The sequence below is a fragment of the Otolemur garnettii genome, unplaced genomic scaffold (genome assembly GCF_000181295.1).
Source record: "Otolemur garnettii isolate 467f Iridium unplaced genomic scaffold, OtoGar3 scaffold00491, whole genome shotgun sequence".
In the NCBI taxonomy this organism is placed as follows: Eukaryota; Metazoa; Chordata; class Mammalia; order Primates; family Galagidae; genus Otolemur; species Otolemur garnettii.
The window spans coordinates 11,897-19,059 of NW_003852886.1; the positions used below are offsets into that span (position 1 = coordinate 11,897).

General features: G+C 39.2%; 1 pseudogene; it reads left to right on the forward strand.

Annotated features, from left to right (window-relative positions):
• The first annotated feature begins 2,355 nt into the window (after positions 1–2,355).
• Positions 2,356–2,719, forward strand: LOC100944606 (annotated as a pseudogene).
• Positions 2,720–7,163: the final 4,444 nt, after the last annotated feature.

Consider the following 7,163-nt stretch of genomic DNA (forward strand, 5'->3'; position numbering starts at 1 on the left):
ATTTTCATCACCTCAAAAGGAAAACTCTGCACCCATTAAACAATCACTCCCCATTTCTGCCTTTCCCCCACCCCTAGAAAACACAAGTTGGCTTTCTATCTCTGTGGATTTACCCATTCTGGGTGCTTAATATAAATGGAATCAAGCGATATGCAGTCTTTTGTGTTTGATTTCTTTTTTTGTAAACCCAGTGTAATGTTTTTAACCTTCATCCATCTTCTATCAGCCTCTTAAAGTGTGAGTAATGCTCTTTTAGCTGATGAGCATGAACCACTTTTTGGCTATCATGTATAGTGCTGCTATGAACGCTTTTATATACATATGTGCTTGAATACCTGTTTTCAATTCTTTTGAGTCATATTAATACCTAGAAGTGGAATTGCTAAGTCACATGGTAAATCTATGTGTAACTTGCTGAAAAATTGTCACACTATTTTCCACAGCAGCTGCTCCATTTTACATTTACATGTACATTTTCATCACCACAGAAATGTACAAGAGTTCTAATTTCTCCATGTTCTTGCCAACACTTGTCTTTCCTTTAAAAAAAATTCTAGCCATCCTAGGGAGTGTGAAATGGTATGTCATTGTGGTTTTGATTTCTGTTTCCTTAATGACTAATGATGTTGAACATTTGTTTGGGCACTTGTTGGTCATTTGTGTATCTTCTTTAGAGAAGGGTTTATTCAATTGCTTGGCTCATTAAAAAAATTGTTTTTTAAATTTCAGATTAATATGTGGGTACAAATGGTTAGGTTACAATGTTTGCACTTGCTAGTTTCATCCCTATTGTAGTTGTGTCCTGCACCCAGGAAGTGTGCGGTATACACTTACATTGTACCCATTAGATGGGAGCACATCTGTCCCCCTCCTACTTCCCTCCCCTTTCTTCTTCTCCCTTCCCCTCAACTTGAATTGGATTGAGTTTTTCTCTTGGGAGGGTGTGTATTAATTTGTCTAGGGTATCATATTAGTACTGAGCATACTGGATACTTGCTTTTCCATTCTTGTGCTACTTTACTAAAGAGAATATTCTCAAACTCTATCCTGGTTCATACAAAAGATGTAAAGTCTCCATTTTTTATGGCTGAATAATATTCCATGGTGTACATATACCACAGATTGTTAATCAATTTCTGGGTTGATGGGCATTGGGTTGTTTCCACATCTTAGTGCTTGTAAATTGAGCTGCAATAAACAATCTAGTGCAAATGTCCTTATGATAAACTGATATTTTTTCTTCTGGGTGAATGTTCAGTAATCCAATTGAGGGATCAAATGGAAGAGAGCTATTTTAAGTTCTTTGAGGATTCTCCAAGTGTTCCCTTGTCTCCACATCACACCAGCAACTGCAGCTTGGAGATTTTGTGATGTGGGTTATTCTCACTGGGTGATTTCTCAGAGTGGCTTTGATTTGCATGCTTTGCTCATTTAAAATATAATTTCCATCTTAGTACTGAGATATGGATTTGAACCTCAGGCTGCAAACCTGGTGCAAGGGATAGTCCCTCACTGAGTACCAACAGTTGCAGGAGACAGAGCCTTCTCTTCCATACTTGTTTTTTTGTACTCTTCTCAAGTGGAGAGCTAGAAATAAAATTAATGAAGGCTCTAGCAAATCTTTTGTCTTAGTTAAGGGCACTATAATCCACAGTTAGATGCCCAAGTTAGAGATCAGCAGTAATCCTTGACTTCTCCCTTTGCCTACCCACCCATGTCTACTCAGATATCATGTGACCCTAGGAAGACCAAAATTTATAGTTTAGAAATAAAATAATGGCAAGGTTTAAGGGAAGGTGTTCTTGGATACTAGCCTTAACCCTGGCTTCTTTTTATTAGCCATTTTCCCTACATGACACCTGCATTTTCCCTTAATTTATAACTCTTCATTTAAAAATTTTTATTTGTAATATGGTACAAAATTTTTGTAAGCTGCCTTTTTTTGTTGAAATCCACAGTGTAAGTAAACAGAAAAGTCCTATACCATTTACCTTTTATATACTTCTGTTAAACCCCAAACAACTGTTAATTGGTTTTCTAAGCACACATGCAATATGTGCTCATTTTGGAAAAACAGAAATTACACATGAGAAGCAAGCAAGTAAAAAGAGTAAAATAAAAATCCTCTGCAAGCTCACCACTAACCACTGGTAATATTTGGCATTAGCCTTTCAGTCTTTGTCTATTTAGCTCTCTGCCTATCTGTTGTCTATCTAGCCTCATTAAAAAAATGAAATTACATCATAAATTATTTTGTATTGCCTACTATTCTGATCTAACAATATATTAGTCATCATCATCTATTTCCCTTATAATTACCTGTGCTTGCTTTCTTTCCCACTTGGGCCTGGCAGAATGGTCCCTGCAGAGAAGGGTGGCGAGAGGAAGAAGGGCCGTTCTGCCATCAATGAAGTGATGACTCAAGGACACATCATCAGCATTCACAAGCTCATCCATGCAGCTGGCGTCAAGAAGCATGCCCCTTGGGCACTCAAAGAGATCCGGAAATTTGCCATGAAAGAGATTGGGGCTCCAGATGTGCCCATTGATACCAGGCTCAACAAAGCTGCCTGGGCCAAAGGTGTAAGGAATGTCACATACCATATCCATGTACAGTTGTCCAGAAAATGTAATGAAGATGAAGATTCACCAAACAAGCTCTATACTTTGGTCACCTATGTACCTGTTACCACTTTCAAAAATCTACAGACCAGAGGTCGTGGGTTCAAACCTGGCCCTTGCCAAAGACTGCAAAACAAACAAACAAACAAACAAACCAAAAATCAAAAGCAAAAAAAAAAAAAAAACCTCAAAAGTCTACAGACAATCAATGTGGATGAGAACTAACTGGTGATTGTCAGATACATCAAATAAAGTTATAAAACCACAAAAAATTTAACTGTGCTTCCACAGTCATACATTTTTAAACTTTAATGTGCTTTAGGTATCACCAGAATAACCAAATAAAGTTTCAAGTCCTATTTCTAGAGCTTCCTATTCAGTAACTGGGATCTGCACACAGAAATCTACAATTTTAATAAGACCTTGAGTGATTCTGATGTAGGCTGTCCTTGGACTCTCTGAGGATTACCTTTTCTACACCAATAATTTTAACTATTGCCTATTTTTTTTTTGTTCATCCAATTACTTATTTGGGGACATGTAGGTTATTTCCATTCTTTTTACTATTTTAGTAACATATCTGCTATAAGCCTCATTATTCCTGCAACTTGGCCCACAGTTTGTCTGCATATTCCTTGTTTATACCCAAACTGTGCAGTGTGTGACAGTGATAGGGCTTGGTCTATTTTCCTCTACATGTTGAAGGGGGTTGGGAGACAGACATGAGAAAACTTCCCAAGAAGCTACATCAGGCCCTGCAAGAGATGGTGGAGAGGTCTCATGGGAGAAGTAGAAGGGGCAGACAGCTGAACGTGTGAGGGAGTTAGATTTAAATTGCATATAAATGAGCCCAGAAGCCAAAGAGCTTGGACACCTAGAACCCAGCCAGCAAGGTGTCTTACTTCTCCAGAAATTAGGAGAGGGACCAGAATTACTCCTTTTATTGAATACTTCAAAGTGGAGCATCAATCTTGGGTCAAAAGAGGGACACTGCAGGGAGAGTGAAGAAAGAGGAGATGGCACAGCTCTCTGGCCCAGCATAGCTTGTGAAAGAGGGGCCAAGAGTGAAATATGAAGCATTCTTTTCATAAAAACTCCCAAGAGATACCAAGGTATGAGTAGAATTGCTTTGCTGCTGAAATGTTGAAGTTTATTACCAAGGAGAGGGGGAAAAGTGTTGTCGATATTTAGGTATGTGACACAGTGAGGTTGGGTGATTTAAGAACTTCAAAGGAAACACAGCATCCTTTTGGCTGTTGGTGGCCTGTGCCCATTCATGGGACATCAGAGGAGATGATGGCTCAGTGGTGTCACCAGAGATAGGGCTGAGGTGTTTTGACGTAGCTTTGCAGGCTGAGTCAATGCTGAGGGAAAGGAAACTCAGAGCTCTGGGGATTGGTAGAGGTTTTGCTTGTGAGTGCTTGTAAAAGATGTCCTTTTGGGGACTTTCAGGAATTACATGGTAGGAGATAAAGGGGGAGGAGGAGAGTGAGGTAACTGGAAACTAAAAGTTCTCCATTAAGGGAGAAGACAGAAGCCAGCAAAATTCAGGTCCTCATGACCCACTGCTACAAGGACAGGACCCAACTGAGGGGCTGTGTGTGGGGTGTGAGCCTGGAAAGGATTGCTCATGTCCTGTGGTGGGCATGGTCACAGGAGTGGATGAGGGAAGGCACCTGCTGAATCACTTCACAGAAGCCCCTCATGAATGACCAAATCCAGATGTTATTTTTAAAGAAAATTTAGCCTCTCTTATCATTTCGAGATGGGTATGTGGAAAGCCAATTTCCTACTCTACTCCCATTACCACTACTCCCCGCCCTTAGCCCACTGAGAGTAGATGCATGCCCCCAAGGCAGAATCAGCTCTCAGAAAAACCCCTCAGCATCCAGATCAAAGGAGAGCATGACTGTGGGTGGGTAACGGGAGGGAGTGTGGTCTGAGGCTGAGGTTACTGCTAGGAGGAGCTGTCTACATAAATACAGAGAGAGCTAACAGAGTGGTTGGAGTGGAAGGAGGGGGTAAATGCAGAGTAAAGCACACAACCTCTATGTGTCTGGGTTGGTCCTAAGAAGCCTAAGAGAGCCCAGAGCCAGATGTGGTAACTTTCTGTTTGCTATTTTACACAACGCTACAACTGCAGCAAAGTTTTTCAGCCAGATCAAGATTACCACACCTATCTACTTAATCTTATAAATTAATCTGGGGAGAATTGCCATCTTTAAAACATTGTGTGCTCCCACCTGTAACATTCAGCAATATTTTGGATTCAAGTATAAGAAACCTAACTTATAGTATAAAGAATAAAGGCTTATATTTCTTATATGAGAAGCAGTCTGGAAGCGAGCAGTAGGACTGCTGCAGTGACTTTACAGTGTTTCTCATCAGTGTCGTGCACTTCTGTTTGTACATGTTGATTTTTATTCCTAATGCTTATTTCTTCCCTGTCACAAGGTGGTTGCAGCTGCTCCAGGCATCACATCTGATGTCTATCAGGAAAAAGGAAGAAGAAAAAGGGTGATGACTCATCCAAAACCAAAACAAACAAAAAGAGAAAAAATAGCAAAATAGAAACTATCTCAGATTTCTGTTTCATTGGTCAGAAATTTATCAAAAATTATTCCCATCTTCAAGAAACATCTTTAGCAAAACACATTTTATATACTTCTCGCCCCAAAATTTGCATCTTGTTAAGCAAAACAGGTGGTTATAAACCTCCTGCCAGGTTTCTTAGTAAAATAGTAAAGTTACTATGTAAACTTTTATAATTAATAGTATCTTATGGTTGCATTCCCCAACTCCTGGGCTGCAGACCAGTACCAGTCTGTGTTCTCTTAAGAAGTGGGATTCGCAGCAGAAGGTGATGGTGGGTGAGCAAGTGAAGCTTCATCTGTATTTACAGCTGCTCCCTATTGCTTGCTGTGTGAGCTCTGCCTCCTGCCACATCAGTGGTGGCATAGATTCTTATAGGAGTGCAAACCCTACTGTAAACTGCACGTGTGAGGAATCTAGGTTGCAGGTTCTTCATGAGACTCTAATGCCTGATGATCTGAGGTGGAGCTGAGGTGGTGATGTTAGCACTGAGGAGTGGCTTCTGATACAGATTATCAGCAAAGAGGTTTGACTGCACAGAGACCATAATAAATCAATTGTTTGCAGATTCATATCAGAATCATCCTCCCTCTCCCACCCCGTCCAAGGAAAAATTGTTTTTCATGAAACTGGTTCCTGGTGCCAAAAGTTTGGGGACCATTGTCTTATGGGGAGATACTTAGAAACTTTGTGATATTCTTCTAAATATGAACCCCCTCCCTTAAACCTACTAGTTGCAATGATTCTTGCCTAAAAGAATTACTAGTAGTATGACTGACAAAGGCTGATTTTCTAATTCTGTCATTCCTTCCTCATTTATTAGTAGTTGATTTTCTTATGCAAAGAAAAGCCTTTCTTAACCCTTATTTATTTACTTATCTATTCATTTATATCAGTGTGGACTTGAGAATTCTTACTTTAGTCAATAGATTGTAATCCTTCATTGCCATTTATTTTGATGCTCAAATTGTTCCATATTTGAGGAAGATTTTAACATCTAGGTGTTGGGTTTAGACAACTATGGGGTAAGGATGTATTTAACTTAAATAAAAGACCAAGGAGGAAAAAAGTTTCCCATTTTTGCCCCACTTTGCTTCCTTTTGCTACTTGTGAACTTTATTAAATTTGCATATGTTTATCTCTTTTTGTGAATCGTTTCTACCCCATTATTTATAAGAAATCTTCATTGTTTAAGGATATTAATATTTTATTTTGCATAAACATTACAAATTGTTTATTGAGAGGATACAATGAACTAGCAAATTTACCAACAATATCTTATTTAACCTTCACAAAAATCTTCTGACATAATACTGGTATTGTTTCATTTTATAGATGAGAAGTCAAGAGGGCTTAGAAATATTTCCCCAGATCATGGACCAACAACCAAGCAAAGTCAGAATTTAAATCCAAATCTATGTGATACTAAAACTCTGGCTCTATATTTATAATTCTGCATGAGGTGTGCATAGAAAACTTTTTCCTTTTTTTAAGAGTTCTGAGAAATCTAATGATCCCCAGAGCCCTTCTAAAGTTGCAATAAGACCAATTATTGTTAATTACATCTTAAATTCAGATTCATTGTATCTAGCACAGTAGCTTGAGATGTATCATCACCCTGATGACATGATAGCATTCTGTATTTGTACTTCATAGTGCCTTTGGGACTCTGCAAAATAAATATGTAAAGTATTAGGGGTTGTTGAGGATAAAATGACATCTAGCAGGCATCTAGTAAAGCTCCTAACACTTGATGGAGATGACACAGTAGGCAATGAAGAACCTTGCCCGAGAGCACAGTGGCCTGGGAAGGCCTTTCACCGTAACTCTGCCACAGTACTTTTACCTAAGAAGAGGAAGGTTCAATGAAAATGGTTTCTGAGGCTCCTTCTGGCCCTTACTTTCTGGAATTCTCCCACTATTCACAATAGGCACTTCTTGGTTTCCCT